The sequence below is a fragment of the Canis lupus genome, chromosome 10, assembly GCF_011100685.1.
Source record: "Canis lupus familiaris isolate Mischka breed German Shepherd chromosome 10, alternate assembly UU_Cfam_GSD_1.0, whole genome shotgun sequence".
In the NCBI taxonomy this organism is placed as follows: Eukaryota; Metazoa; Chordata; class Mammalia; order Carnivora; family Canidae; genus Canis; species Canis lupus.
In genome coordinates this window covers 3,715,738-3,731,540 of record NC_049231.1, presented here as the reverse complement: position 1 = coordinate 3,731,540, position 15,803 = coordinate 3,715,738, and the positions used below count along the sequence as shown (strand labels likewise).

At 35.6% G+C, this 15,803-nt stretch overlaps 1 protein-coding gene across 8 annotated transcripts in view; it reads right to left on the bottom strand.

The window, feature by feature from the left end:
* The window catches only part of SLC16A7 (solute carrier family 16 member 7), a 166,035-nt gene that overhangs the window by 126,240 nt on the left and 23,992 nt on the right, over nt 1-15,803 (bottom strand). The window contains exon 2 of one of the 8 annotated variants that reach the window (XM_038549846.1): nt 15,679-15,736. The exons of the other annotated variants lie outside the window; for them this stretch is intronic. The gene's annotated coding sequence lies outside the window, so the exon portion shown is untranslated. The remainder of the gene's footprint in view (nt 1-15,678; nt 15,737-15,803) is intronic. 8 annotated transcript variants of the gene reach the window in all.

Here is a 15,803-nt window from a genome sequence, read left to right as displayed (position 1 = left end):
CTTCTTCACCTTTGATGGTTTTGCCATCTGATCTAACCCCTCTCTAATCTCCTGTAATGCCATTTCTTCCCTTGCACTGGATGCTCTACACTGAATTAATTTCAGTTTCCAGCTCATTCCCGTATTATTTCACACATTAGTGTCTTTACTACCTTAGTTGGTATCAATGCCTATTGAGGAACCTTCTGACTCTTGTTAGGAAAACTCCTATTTATTCCTCAAGACCCAATTTAAGAGTGCCTCCTCTGTGAGAGCGGTACACAAGAAAGACATGAGGGAGAAGATAACCAGAAGTATTGGCAGGAAGGAAAAAGAAAAAAAAAAACCCGCCCAGGAAAGGTGATAACAAGAAAGCCCCACAACATCTAGAGTTGAGAGATGATAATGACTTTCAATTTTGATACTGGGTTTCTTGCTTAACTTCTATCTTTCACATACATTTACACTTGTTTCATGAAAAGCATTTCAACTGCTCCCTGACAGCTATGAAATAGAGTCTTAAGCCTTTCAAATTTGCAGATAATTACAAAAATATCTCCAACTGTCAAGAAATTACCAGTTTTCCATCTGTTTATGAAGTTAGTTGAAAGGGGAAAGCAGGAAAAGAAGTCAAGCTACAACACACGTTTGTTGGAGAGAAAATCAAAATCAAATAAACAGAGGTCACCGATTTTTATTTTTCTGCAATTTTCACAAATTCCTTAAATACCAGTTAGTTATAATATCACTACAATACAGCCCTAAGGTAACTTCTGAAACTGAAATTTAAGGTTTTTATAACCTTGAATTGCAATAAAGACAGGGCCTGGCTTGTTATTAACATCTGGCAACATTTCACATTGTTTTGCTTTGCTTTGCTTGCATTTTTTTTTTTTTTGGTTGTCTGTTTTATTTCGGGCATTCAGCTTTATTAAGTTATATTTGACATAAATTTTCCTGGCTTTGCTGCTATTTAGATTTTATGCCAAATGTTAGCAATATATGAGGCCAAATATTCAAACTAATGGAATACTCTCAATATTTAGTACAAAACCCACATGCTCAGAGTTGCAACAGAATAGATACTACTCTTTAAGGTCAATGTACTAATCATCTCCATGGATATTTACGCTTTTGTGAACAGATGTAGGTCATTGTTAAGACAGTTTCAAAGTCACCTTCCAACACTGGAATACAGATTTGACATTTAGTAAATTTTCAAAACCCGTTAGTATAATACAATTTTGTTCAATTCACCAAAATTCCCTTTGTGCTACAGAAGGGCTGCTGGAAGGCCGATGTTTTCAAACTGTTCAGCTTGATTACACTGGTGTGGTACAACTTATCTAAAGCTATTTTAAGCACCTTCTTGGGTTACAGTAAGCTATATTGTAAATCTAATTACATTTGCCCACAGGAAAGTAAGTACATGAGAATCCTGCTCTGTAATCTACTTAATAAAGGGCTCTATATTTTTCTTCATAGCCTTTATCAAAATTGTTGTTATACAGTTATTTGTATTTCTAATGCCATTCTCTTTCACTATAAATTCCACAAGGGCATGTGGAAGAGTTGCATATGAGTTACCTAGTACAGTGCCCAGAGGACCAACCAATAAGTGTTTGATGAATGAATGAATGAATGAATGGTGACCATATAAGGGATAACTAAATTTATACACATTTATGCTTGTCACTCTGAACTCATGCTGAAAGTATATACCTATTTTAGAGCTTGTTGGGACATAGTGCAGTATCCTGTAACAAAGAATAGACTTTCAATTTAAATAGGATGGATTTAATACCAGATCTGGTATTTAGTGGTTGTGTGATAAATGCAAGTAGATTGAACTCTTTAACCCTCTGATTTGCATGGTATTGTATTAAACAACTGTAAAATGTGAACAATTCCCTTGGAATAAGTGTTAAAGATAACGCATATAAAAGTATGCAGCACAGTCCATGGCACAGAGAAAGTTCCTAATGAGGTAGGTAATATCACTTATTAGTATTTCATATAGCTTTTAAGTGAATTATATTAATATAAATTATCCCAAGGCTTTTTAAAATCGACAAAATAAATCTCTTTTGAGCATATGTTGGCAGTGATAATTCATCAATAATTTATGGCACCAAAAGGAATTTCCCAACACCTTCATGCCTATTTTCCCAATTATTATAAGCTGTTTAAATAAGCTAATTTCAATTAAATTTCATCATTTGTTATTCTGTACACTATTTCCAAATCCTTCACAACTATTTGGAATCTATCTCAATTAGTCTCCCTAACCACAATCTTACTTCATGCCTAGTTCAATTCTCTGGCCTTTCTCACATGTTTTTTCTCAATCAACTTTCATTTCATTATTGCCCTATATTCCAAAATTTCAAACATTATCATAGTGGAAAAAGCAAATCTTCCCTAAATTGTGTTCTCCCTTCTGGACTGTACCTTCTTTCAGGCTCTTTCCTCTGCATGAAGAATCAGGTCCAATCTAAATCCTTAATATTTATTTATTCATTCGTGGACATATACTGAGTACTACCTATACTCTGGTCTGAATGTTTGTGTTCCCCAAAGTTCATATGTTGAAAACCCAATGCCTAAGTTAATGGTATTAGAAGGTGCGGCCTTTGAGAGGTAACTAGGAATGAGATTAGTGCCTTAAAAGAGGCTCTAGAGCTAAACTGTCTTTCCTACCATTTGAGGATACAACACAAAATCCATGACCCAGTAGAGGGCCTTCATCTGACCATGCTGGCACCCTGGTCTCAGACTTCCAGCCTCCAGAACTGTGAGAAATAAATGCCTGTTGTTTATAAGCTTCCCAGTCTGTGGAATTTTGATATAGCAGCACAAACGGACTAGCACAATCTATATGCCAGATACTATGTTAGATGACAGAGTTATAAAGAGGAGCACAGTATGGTCTCTAGTATCAAAGAGCTCACAATCTAATTATGGAATGCAAACTTAGAAATAGTTTTGAAAAATGTGGTAAGTGAATTAACTACGTGCATGGCTTTATGAAAACAGAGATGGGATATCTAACCAGCCTGGAGTAAGTAAGTAATGTACAGGGACAGAATCCTAGAAAGCACTGGTTCTTAGAAGATAAAAGAGGGAATGATGGGTTAACAGGACAAGGGTAGGGGCATTCCAGGCCTGCGGGCCGGTATGAAGCACTACTCTAAACTCTAAACTCGCTTAAGATCATAAACAAATGATCTTCTAGTCATATAGTAAATGCTAACACATCAAATTTACTTGGAAATTCTTTAGTTACATCAGTTTACAAAGATATCTCCAGCATAAAAATGAGTAGGCAAGGGTTTGTTTTAGATTGTGTTTAAGAGGAATTAACATTATGATTTTTCTTTTAATCTGTAAATTCAAACATTTTTCTCTAACACCATGTAAGGCAATATTCGGAAACATTTGTTTTCTTCTATTTTATTCGGTGTTTCAGGTCATATGAATATAGTAATATATTTCAAAATGGTGAAGTATTAGCATTACTATACATTTCCCTACCAAGCACAAATTCTAAACTGCCCTATTAGTGATATATAGGGAAGACCACAAAGGTTTTCTATAAAGGGAAACTGACACACACTGGCAGGCACAATGGATAATGGTTCATTAAGCCCTAGGTTATAGAAAAGCTTGGGAATTGGCTCTCTCTTTTCACAAATGGAGAAAGTAAGGACTTGTGATACTCGATAATGTTCAGTGATTGTCTCCAAATCAGAAATAGGCACACTAAAATGTAAAAGTAAAAATGTTATAAAAACATTTTGAAAAAAAAAAGGACTAATTTTATTCCCATTCGCATACACGCATAATAATAGCCTTAGAAACTACTGCACAATTATAAAATAAATTTGAACCCATCATAAAATAAATTTACTTATTGATATAACATATGGTTTTATGTCCCATCAGGGTAAGGCCTTCAATTTTCATCACGCTTTCTTATCTCAATAAAAGTAAGTTCTAGGAAATATTTTTGAATGAATGAATGCATATTATGTATTAGACTAACTCAAGAGAATTTGGCAAATGAATACACAATGTCTCTGCCTTAGTAGGGGACACAAACAGAAAAATTAAAAAGACTTTATATGAAGTAAAGTGAAAAAGAATCACAGATATAAGCCATGAGGGAAATGACTCCCTTAGCTCGTTGACTAGGGAAGGCCTCTGTGATGGAGGAGACGAGGGTAGGATACCGATTTACCTAGGTAATTTTTTTTTTTAGGTAAATATTTTGGATGTTTCATGTAGTTGTCATTACAATGGCAGCTATCACACCTCCAATTTATAGACAAAGAAAGTCAAGCTTACAGATTTTATAGAAAACTGTTTCATGGGATGCCAGGGGGGCTCAGCAGTTGAGCATCTGCCTTTGGCTCAGGGTGGGATCCTGGAGTCATGGGATCGAGTCCCACATCAGGCTCCCTGCATGGAGCCTGCTTCTCCCTCTGCCTGTGTCTCTGCCTCTCGATCTATCTGTGTCTCTCATGAGTAAATAAATAAAATCTTTAAAAAGAAAACTGTTTCAAAAAAAATTGTTTCAAATAATCTGTATGTATATATATGTTGTGTGTGAGTGTATATATACATACGCTAAACAAAGAACTACTGTACAGATGTTGCCCTCCATGTTTTATTCAACCAGAAACTGTTAGACTTCTCAATTTGCCGATACAGGTCACTTTTCATACATGCAGTTCCTCTCAAAAAATTGATACTACATTAGTTTAAAGGTTCCTGAGTGAACTTTGAGCACCAAACTAATCCCTTTTTAAATTAAAAAAAAAAAAATGGAAAAGACATTTAGAATATTAGGCTCTTTATTAGACTATCAAGATGAAAGCTGGGTATTTTTAATTGTTAATACATGGCAGCATTTTGTTTTGTTTTGTTTTTCTTGTTTCTTTTTTTGTGAGCACTTGTTTTTAATAGGGGCTACCAGTGACTTTCATCATATCTGTCAATAAAATGGTAAAAAAAAAAATTTATATATATATATATAATTGAAAAAAATCCTACAAAATTGCAAGCCCTTGGCATGATAAATAGCTTTAGTAGCCAATGGTGGCTTGGATCCTTGGTGTTATTTGGGTAGATAGAATCCCAGATTATTTTAGAGAAAGCACTACATTCTTTTTTCAGAATCTCAGTTATTTAATTTCTTGTAGCAAACAAAAATAATGATCACAATGTTTAGAAAAGTAAAATCCTAAAGTACTTTTTCTGTCATAATGAAGAGTTCATGTAAGATTTCATTTCAAATGACAAAAAGAGACATTCACCAAAAGTTAAATCAAATGTATAGTGGAAATCATAAAATTACCCCAAAAAGTTAAATATTAAAGACAAAGAATAAATCACAAATGTCATTTTGGTCTGCTTATTTAATATAGAAGTCCAATGTCAAAAAAATATAAGTCCAATGTCTCCTATGTTTCTAACAATATTCCTGGGTTTCCTTACAAGCACTTAAGTTTGGCACAAGGCTGAAACATAAGTAAGTAGGCTGTTGATGTTGCTCTTAGTAGAGATGTGAATCATAAACCTATGAAGAGAATAATACAGTGAAAATGGCTGCTCTTCCTTATTGATAATACTGCCTTTTGCTACATCACTTTGGTCATACAGCATGGTTTCAACTCCCTCACTACCACAAAGAGCTTTGTGTTTTACTTTTAGGTTGTTTAGTGTTTGCTTTATTGCTTATAAGCAGTGACATCTGTAGAAACCATATAAGAGACAAAAGAGTGGCACAATAACACTGTTTTGTATCATACAAAAATTGAAAGAACAAACTAAAAACTAATTTTCAAAATAGGGACTAATAGAGCCAAAGAATGATGGTAAGAACTACAAGATCATTATGAAAAATTAGCCTGCAACTCCTGCATCAAGTCTTGGAATTGCTAAGAAACTCTGGGGGGAAAAAAAATCAACATATATTTAAGGCTTTAAAGTCAAAGCCCATGAACCAGAAGGGTTATCAAGTTTGCTCAGGTATGTATTACCAAATTGATACTTCTCAATGATAGATTAAAATCCAGACAGGATTGCAAGCTATTAAATCAGTATTTGATGCTGAAATAATTAGTTTTTCTAATTCAAATCATGTCAATAACCATGGTATAGTGCAAACCAATTATTAACAGAAAAGGTAAAAAAAAAAAAATAGTAATAACCCATCAGGACAAATGAAAATACCTACACTGTTCTTATAAGTTGATATTATTATAAGTGGTAAGTATTCTCTTTCCTGTGTTAATTATAAGCAAACAGAACTATCAGAGATTAAAAAAAAAAAACTATCAGATATTCTGGTACACACTTTTAGAAAACTGTAGAAAATAATTTTTCTAAACCATTATCATGGAAGATTTTGGTATTTATACTTGATGGACTGGTGTAAAGATTCAATAAATGCTTAATTCTAAGATATCAAGAATTGTAGACTATTTAAAAATTAAAAGTTGGGATCTGTTTTTTTCTTCAATCAACCACTAATGAACATGTGAACCTGGAAAATTTAGTTAACCCCTGAAAATGTCTTCATCTTTAAAATGGTATTACCTCATAGGTCACTGAAAGAATAAACTGATATTACTTGTAGACAGCTGAGTACCTATATGACATACAACATTATTACTTTTTTTTTTTCCAATAAAAGGGTTAACACATTGGAAAGGACAACAGGATAGATAAAAGAGTATTGTTAAAATTCTTCCTCCATCTAGAATTCTATAAAAGAAGAAATGCACACTGGAAAATAATGGCAACTTTAAAAAGGCTGTGCTGTGACCGAAACATTTCTATTTATAGGCAAATGTTAAAACAGAAAGAGGAAGGAGAAAACAAAGAAAGAGAATTTCTGCTAAACCAGAAAAAACTAGATTTACAATTGAATGGTGTGACTTGGTTGATAGTTCTTCCTTAATATTGAAAGGGTTGAAGCTGACTATTCTTAACCATTCATTCGATCTCAATTTTCTCTATGAAAAAATGAATCAAGAGGTCAGTGGTACTTGACTGGTATGGACCCATATTGGAAATAGAAACAGAATTTTTAAATTATTTGAAATCAGGAATTATTTTCTCAAAATCTACAAACTATCTGAAAAATAATTCTCTGAGTACAGAGAATAAAATTTAAATTAACACATTGTGTCTGGTGCTATACAAAAGCTGAAATCTCCAATCTTAAATTCATGCAATCAAATTCATAATATATATCCTTAAATATGTACTACTATTTGTTAAATTAATTAAGCAAGGAGACGACTGGACTGAGGTGGCTCTGATGCCATGGTGGCCTACATAAGCCAACTGAAATCTCAGCCTGTAGATGCCTCAGGGTTGCAAAATCAAAACACTATATAGACAACCAGTCCCAAAGAATCAGTTACGCTTTAAGCTCCAGCCAGTCAAAAATTTCTTTACTTTGCTTCCACTTTTTCTCTATAAAAGTCCCTCCCCACATTCCCATGGGTAGAGTGCTCCTAACCACTTGCAGTTTGGTGCTGCCGAATTTCAATAGATTTTTGCTCAAATAAACTCTTAAAATTGTTCGTGTGCCTCGGTTTATCTTTCAACATACCTACTGTATGCTGTCTCCAGGTGAATTTGCCCACAATCCCTATAATTCAACATAGGTCTTAATTTAGAACCCATATAGTTTCGGTCACTTTATCTCATGAGCTCATGAAGTTTGAGTTCATTTATTCAAACTGCTGAATCTGTTTTTAATGAAAATAAATAAATAAATAAATAAATAAATAAATAAATGCCTAAGAAGCACAAAAGTCACATCCAGATTATCCTACACAATTATTTCAAAGTAATATGTTTACATATTTAAATCTATACTGAACACATAAATGCTTCTAAGTTTACACTTAAGGTGGATCTTTGTGAGTAATACTGATTTCTAGTATATCATTATCAATATACATAAAAAACCTGTAACAGAGGTGTTTGAGTGTTTAAGAGTTTTCTAAGAACAATATAGAGGATCCTACCTTATCAGAGGAACGTGGTAGTAAACCACTGGGAAACCCACCAGCTTAAACGAATGACTTGAATGGAAAATATGAAGGATTCTCTCGGGGAAATATTTTTTTCTCATAGCCAGACAAATCAAGTCACAAACATTCTCTCTCTACACCTTTGGATTACACAAATCTTGCCAAATTAGAATCCATCTAAAATGTAAGTAGGTTTCACAAAATTATAAAACAACTCCCTGGAAACCCTTCATGAAATTTGCTAGTGTATACCTGATGCTTGGATTTTCTTTTTTTTTTTTTTTTTGGATTTTCAAACTGTAAGCTGACTGCTGAAAAATTCATGAATTTATTTCTAGATTAGTAAGTGAAAAGAATGGCATGCAAGTAATTAACTAGTAAAGGACATTTTAATATTATCTAATGGTAAAAGTATTAGACTGTGCTCTCTCATTTGTTGCATTGCATGATTTGTAATGTGCTCCACCATACGCTCAATTTGTATATAAAACTAAGGAATTTGTTTCAGCTGGATTGCCAATGGAAAGAGAATTGAGGAAATAAGTCACAAAGGCAATGTTAATAAGGGGCAGAAATTCAAGCTCTTGATAGTACATTTTGTACCTGGATATAGCAGAGAACTTTCCAATTAGGGCCAACAAGTAGAAAGCTGATAACTCCAAGCTGAGATTTATAGGGAAAGGTCAGCAGCATGTAATGAGAATTTGGAGCACATACATCGAGCTGTAACACCTTTAGTATAAGTATAGTTTCTAATGGCAAAAGCTAATGGCTCCATGACAATAATAAATACTGGTGAGACAATATTCTAGCCTCAGGCTTCAGAAAAAAAAACTGGTGGCACGACACAATTTTCATTAACACTAGCTAGAGGAATAGTTCTAAGGGGTACTTTCCTTCTCAGGGCACTAGTGGCACTAGAATGCAGGAAAACACAATAGGCAAGGGACAGCCTTTTAACTGAATTCCATCCTTTCCTCAATGGAACTTACTGGTAAGCCCTGTCCCTGCAGAAAGAAGAAAAGAAAAGAAAAGAAGAAAAAAGAAAAGAAAAGAAAGAAAAGAAAAGAAAAGAAAAGAAAAGAAAAGAAAAGAGAAAAGAAAAAAAGAAAAGAAAAGAAAAGAAAAAAGAAAAGAAAAGAAAAGAAAAGAAAAGAAAAGAAAAAAGAAAAAAAGAAAGAAGAAAAGGGGACGCCTGGGTGGCTCAGTGGTTCAGCGTCTGCCTTCAGCCCAGGGCATGATCCTGGAGACCTGGGATCGAGTCCCACGTTGGGCTCCCTGCGTGGAGCCTGCTTCTCCCTCTGCCTGTGTCTCTGCCTCTCTCTGTGTGTCTCTCATGAATAAATAAATAAAATCTTTTTTAAAAATTATGTATTATTTGAGAGAAAGAGAGAGCATGAGCAGGGGTGGGTGTAGGAAGAGAGGGAGAGGGAGAAACAGACTCCCTGCTGAGCAAGGAGCCCACCTCCAGGCTCCATCCCAGGACCCTGGGATCAGGACAGGAGCCAAAGGTAAACACTTAACCAACTGAGTCACCCAGGCACCCCTAGCAGTTTTTTTCCATAGCTCTCCCTACAAATGCTTGCACAGCCCACCATACACCTGCATTGCTACCTTGAGTACCAAGTGTGTTTCAGCCACTCATATGCTACCCAAAATACACCTGCCTTTAGTTGCTACCTTGAGTTCAAAAAGAGATCACATGGCTGGCTGCTCTTTTGGATATCTTACAAATGAAAAAGAAATATGCTGAATTATTCCAGTTAGATTTCAGTGGTTCTTCACTGGACGGCAATCTGGTTCCCCAGGGGACATCTGGCATTGTTCGGAGACATATCTGGCTACCACAACTGGGAATGTGATATGGCTTCAAGGGGATGAGGCAGTCCTAGGCTATGGAGAGTCCAGGAAGGTGCTTAGGGCTCAACATTTCAGGAAGCACTCACCCATTCTTAGGGTCATGCAAGCACAAAATTAAACTTTCATGACCCTGAGAATGAATGCTTCCTTAAATATTGTGGCCCAGCCCTAAGTAGAGGCCAGGGATGCCTCTAAACATCCCCTATAAAAGAAATTATCTAGTCTAGGATATCAACAGGGCTGAGTTTGGTTTAAAGAACCTAAAGAAAATCAGAGTTGGAAAATTGATTCTCTCCCTTTTCCAGTTAAAGTTACAAATTTAAAATCACATTTTGTTAAATGTGACTAAAAGTGAAATAATAACAAATTCTAGTATTTAGCTTTAATTCACTTTACTCCCATTCATGTCTACAATGAAATTAAATCATTTGTGCCCTTCTCAGCCTTTGTGCCCAGGCCCTAGTCTTCCATCTGCTGCTCTCACTCACCCAATCTGGTTGAAACTCCCCGATGCCAACACACCTTTTCCAACAAGATGTGACCCCTGCCTTTTCCAATTTGTTTCTCTCTCGTGGGTCGGTCTCTCTCTCTCTCTCGTCTTGTATTGCACTACAGTCACTTATTTGCTTATTGAACCCTTCCCACCCCTCACCCCCCACATGCATGCAAATGCACACACAGTAATTTAACCACCTTATGGGCACAGACCAGGTTTTCTTGACATTTATTTTCCCATCAGCCTCTGGTTTGTCTTTAGCAGGTAACTGATACGACATTTTGCTACAAACAAATGCCCAGAATGGAACTTCATTCCTTCCCACAGGCCTATTCTAGCAGCATAAGAACTCTGTTTTTGCTTGAGCTCTGAGCCCAAATTCAGTAAGAAAATCAACTCAATTCCTAGTAAAAGGAACAGCTTTTGTAGTAGGTCAAACTCCTTAGGAAGCCAAATTGATGCAGTTTGAAAGCACATTGAATCAATCCCTACCTCACCTTGACCTATTCTGAAACATTATTATTTTTGACTTTTAACCAAAAATAAGCTATGACTAGCTAAGTAGTTAATATGTAACTATAAATATCTCCCACTGAAAACGAATACAATATAGAATGTCATACAGTCAAAATTTTTGGCTCTCCGTCCTTGAAACAAATGTACTATATGTGTCTAAATATATATTTAGACAGAAAGGAAACTCAAGGCCTTCTCCAAGGGATATCATGAAACCAATAACTTTAATCATTTTATCTTCCTATCAGAGAACTGGCATAACTTTTAACCAGTACCAGGAAAGACTCAACTCTGATCTTACAAGTTTATTATAAAATAGACACTGTGAAATAATAATTATACTAAGGATTAAATGCATATGTATTCCATTGACATGATAACTTCCAAACTGTGAGGTCATAGGGCCACTATGTTAGACTTTCTCATGGTGCTATTTGATTCTGCACTAAGTAAGAATCATTTTAATTGTTTATCCATGGAAAAAAAACAGCTGACTTGTTTTGAGTACCCAGTATGAGTCAAGTAATTTCCATGTGTGTCTCATTCAGTACTTGCAACAACCCTGCTAAGAGCAGTTTTACCACCCACCTTTTGCAAATGAGGAAAGAGCCTCAAAGAGGTTTAGCAAGTTGCCAGGTTTCATGCCACTGGTAAACAGCACTTCTAAAGCATGATCTTCCAACTATGTCAAACTACCACCATCTGCAAAATGTTCTGGATCATCTAACCTATGAAAGGCAGACAATTTGCTCATATTTTAAGCATGTTCCTTTTTTTTTTTTTTTTTTTTTTTTTAAGCATGTTCCACTAGTGAATCAATATATGCAGCTTGGTATTAAGCTAGAATAATGTTCAAGGTCAAGGAAGGACTGGAGCTTCCCAAGAGGAAATGCATATCCAGGAAAGTGACAACAGGAAACCACCATTCTGCTGGGCTTTCAGTGGAGCATACAGAGAGCAAAGGAGAATCAAGAAGCATGACTATTCCCACAAGGTCAATCCAGTTCACACTCCTTTGTTCCTTGTTTCAACAACTGTTGATTTGGACCTACTGTGTAGAAGGCACTTTAGTGCCTCCCATATGGCATAAAAAGATGTAAATGTTTTTCTTCAGAAAGTTTACATGAAATGTATAAAAATTCTATAAAGAAATTAATATACGATGAGTTCTAAATATTATTCAATCAGTAAATGTTAGGAAAACTCAAAAGGGGAAATAGATTATTTTCGCTGGGGTCACAGGGATATGCATGATTGAAAAGGCAAGAAGTTAAGCTGCCCCTGAAGGGCAGGCTTAATATAGATAGGTAGACACTGTAAAAGAAAATACACTAAATTGAGAAATCAAAAGTCTACATACAGAAAGTTGTATAACATATTTGGGAAATGACAATAAAATGTGAAGTTTAAGAAACTCTACATAGGCACACATTCTGAAATGCTTTGTAGAGGGAGGTTTTTATGGCAATGATATAAATATCATCAACCACTTCCATTTAAAAGTTGCTCATAAAACAAGGGCATCTGGCTGGCTCAGTGGAATATGAACTCTGTGAGTTCAAGCCCCACATCAAAGGTAGAGATTATTTAAAATAAATAAATAAACTTTGAAAAAAAAAAGTTGCTCAGAAATCTATTTTTATTATTTATGAGTAATTAATTTTTTATGATTTAATGTACAATAAGGACATTGGTCATAATACCGTATTTTAAACAAATATGAGAAGGGCATATCATTTTAATACTCAGGCGCATAGCTTCTAGATAGAAAATTTGATTATTATCATTTGAGAAAACTGGATTGTCCAAGTATTATTCTATCATTGCATACGGCAAAACGGGCAACCAACAGATAGTCAGATGAAAAATGTTATAGACGAAATATGACCCCTTCCCAAATTCATATGTTAAAGCTATAATCCTCATTATGATGATATTATAAGGTGGAGCCTTTGGGAGGTAATTTGGTTTAGATGAGATCATGGGGGTAGGATGGTGGGGGGTCCATGATGGGATTAGTATCCTTAGAAGAGACCAGAGACTTCTCTCTCTCTCTCTTTGTTTCTGTCTCTCTGTCCCACCATGTAAGGACACAGCAAGAAGATGGCTCTCTGGAAGCCAGGAAAAGGGCTCTTACCAGGCACCAGCATTTTGACCTTGGACTTCCCAATCTCCAGAATTGGCAGAAATAAAGGTCTGTGAAGTCTCCAGTTTATAAGATTTTGTTACAATAATGCAACTAACTAAGGCAGATGAATAGGTAGATAGATTGACTAACAAACAAACTGACCTCTAAGTAAACAGAGAGCAGTCTTTTGAGAATCAATGTAGTCTTAAGAAATTATTCCTATCTTAAAAAATAAATAAATAAAAAGAAATCCTTTCTTATTTAAGAGAGAGACAGAGCTCATGGGTGGGGGTGGGAGGTGAAAGGGCAGAGTGAAAGGAAAAGAGAGAATCTTAAGCAGGCTCCACACCCAGCACAGAGCCCAACATGAGGCCCAATTTCACAACCCTGGGATCATGACTCAAGCTGAAATAAAGAGGCAGACACTTAATCAACTGAGTCACCTAGGCACCCCCCAAAACAAATTATTTCTGTCTTTAAGGATGGAAAATTTTAATCTGAGTGCTGGTGAGACATTACTTAATTGATTCATTTATTTAGTCAGTAATTGAGGACCTACCATATGGAAGGCTAAGTGTTAGATTAAAACACACACACACACACACACACACACACACACACAAGACTATAATGCATTTGAAAGCTACAATAGGGATAGATTAAGTTCCTATGAAAGCCATAAAGGCTTCCTATGGGGTTCTGGCATAACTTTCTGGAGGAAGTGACAATTGAATGCAGTCATGAAAGATAAGCAGGAAAAGGTTTGCTAGGTCATTTCAGATATAAAGAGTAGATACTCAAAGTCATAGTTCTTGAAAGGCCCTGAATCTTTGGATTTATGATCAGAAGGGGCATGAATGAAGACTGGAAATGTAGGATAGAGCTTGACAGTAAAAGGAAAGTTTGGGTTACAACAGTAAATGGAGGGTCAATGTTTAAGCATGGGAGAGAAATAATTTGTTTTGTTTTTTGGTACAATTGCTTTGAGGGTAATGTGGAGAATTACAAAAGAGAAAAGAAGGGTATTGAGTCTTAGGGGTTTGATGGAAATTTGGATGTAGATGGTTAGAATTGTCAAGAATAGGGTGGTCCAGCAGTTTAGTGCCCACCTTCAGCCCAGGGCATGATCCTGGAGACCCGGAATCGAGTCCCGCATCGGGCTCCCTGCGTGGAGCCTGCTTCTCCCTCTGCCTGTGTCTCTGCCTCTCTCTCTGTGTCTCATGAATAAATAAATAAAATCTTTAAAAAAATTGTCAAGAATGACCTTGTGTTTCCAATGCGCAAGATAGGGTGGATATTAATAGGTGGAAGCACAGCAATAAGTAGAACAGCACAGAGGCAATGGCCATGCAGGACTGAATCAAAAGAGGTCAATTAGGGCAAGATTTGTAGACTGGAAAATAACCCTTAGAAAGGCAGAGCTGAAACTCTGAAGACAGGTGTGTCACTGAAAAAAAAAAAAAAGAATTAGGAAAGAAAAAAGCATATATTTCAGAAATAAATAGTGTTGGGTGATTTAAAAAACAGTGGAGGGATCCCTGGGTGGCGCAGCAGTTTGGCGCCTGCCTTTGGTCCAGGGCGCGATCCTGGAGACCCGGGATCGAATCCCACGTCGGGCTCCCTGCATGGAGCCTGCATCTCCCTCTGCCTGTGTCTCTGCCTCTCTCTTTCTCTGTGTGACTATCATAAATAAATAAAAAAATTTAAAAAAAATCTTAGAATATTCTTTAAAAAAAAACAGTGGAGTCTATGAGGGAGACAAAGATAGGAAGGGAGACTGTCAGATATATATATATAACAAAAACAAAAACAAAAACGCAACGTCTAAGTAAAGATAATGGATTTATCCAGAAAGAGTCCTCATATTTAATCTTACTTCCTCTGAAGCTTTGTGGGCAAAAATATGTCGTAACTTAAAGGTAAAAAAAATCCTTCCTCGGGGGCTAAAGTTTCTCTCTAGCAAAATTAATGACAAACATCAAACATGACAAAATAAATAAAAATAAAAAGACTAGTATATACAGACACACATAGATAATTGCATGATTACACAGTTTACATAAGAAAAGGATATGTACTTTTCACTGCACAAGAAATCTAAATGGGGACCTATCAAATTTTATGTACTTCTGAAAGGATTCATTTAAATTTTTCTAATTAAATGCAAAAGAAATTAATGGAATTTTTTTCATCGTTGAGGTTATGACACAATGCCATAGGAAATTATTTCTGGTTTAATTCACCAATTGTGCATCAACTCTCTTGGGTGCCAGGTCAACATATGAAGCATAGCATGGTGTAAGTGATATGAAACCTACAGGGAACTGCAAGATTGGCTTCATTTCTAATGAGGGAAAAGTTTTATTTACAAGGCAACTCAGCTGTGAAACTGAAGTAATAACATGAATTAATTTATACACTCTGCATTTAAAGGTCGAGTACTTTAAACAACTTCTCTCTATGTTCTTGAGAGTAGGAAAAAAACTATATTAAGTAATATTTATAAACAAGAACAAAGTCTCTTGTTGGTACACGTTGAACTTCCACATGATATATATTCAGATGGAAAGTTAAATCTATTTTACTCAGTGGCAAAGAAATTAAAACTGTCCGGGTTACGATCTATATACACTTTTAGATCTTACCAAACAATATTTGTTTTCCCTGTTACTCAGACTGGCCAAGTTTTCATCAGCTGTGAGCCTGAAAGTCCAGAGGCAAAAAAAGAAATACCACTGTCACTAAATGTATGATAAACTGAAATTAGAAA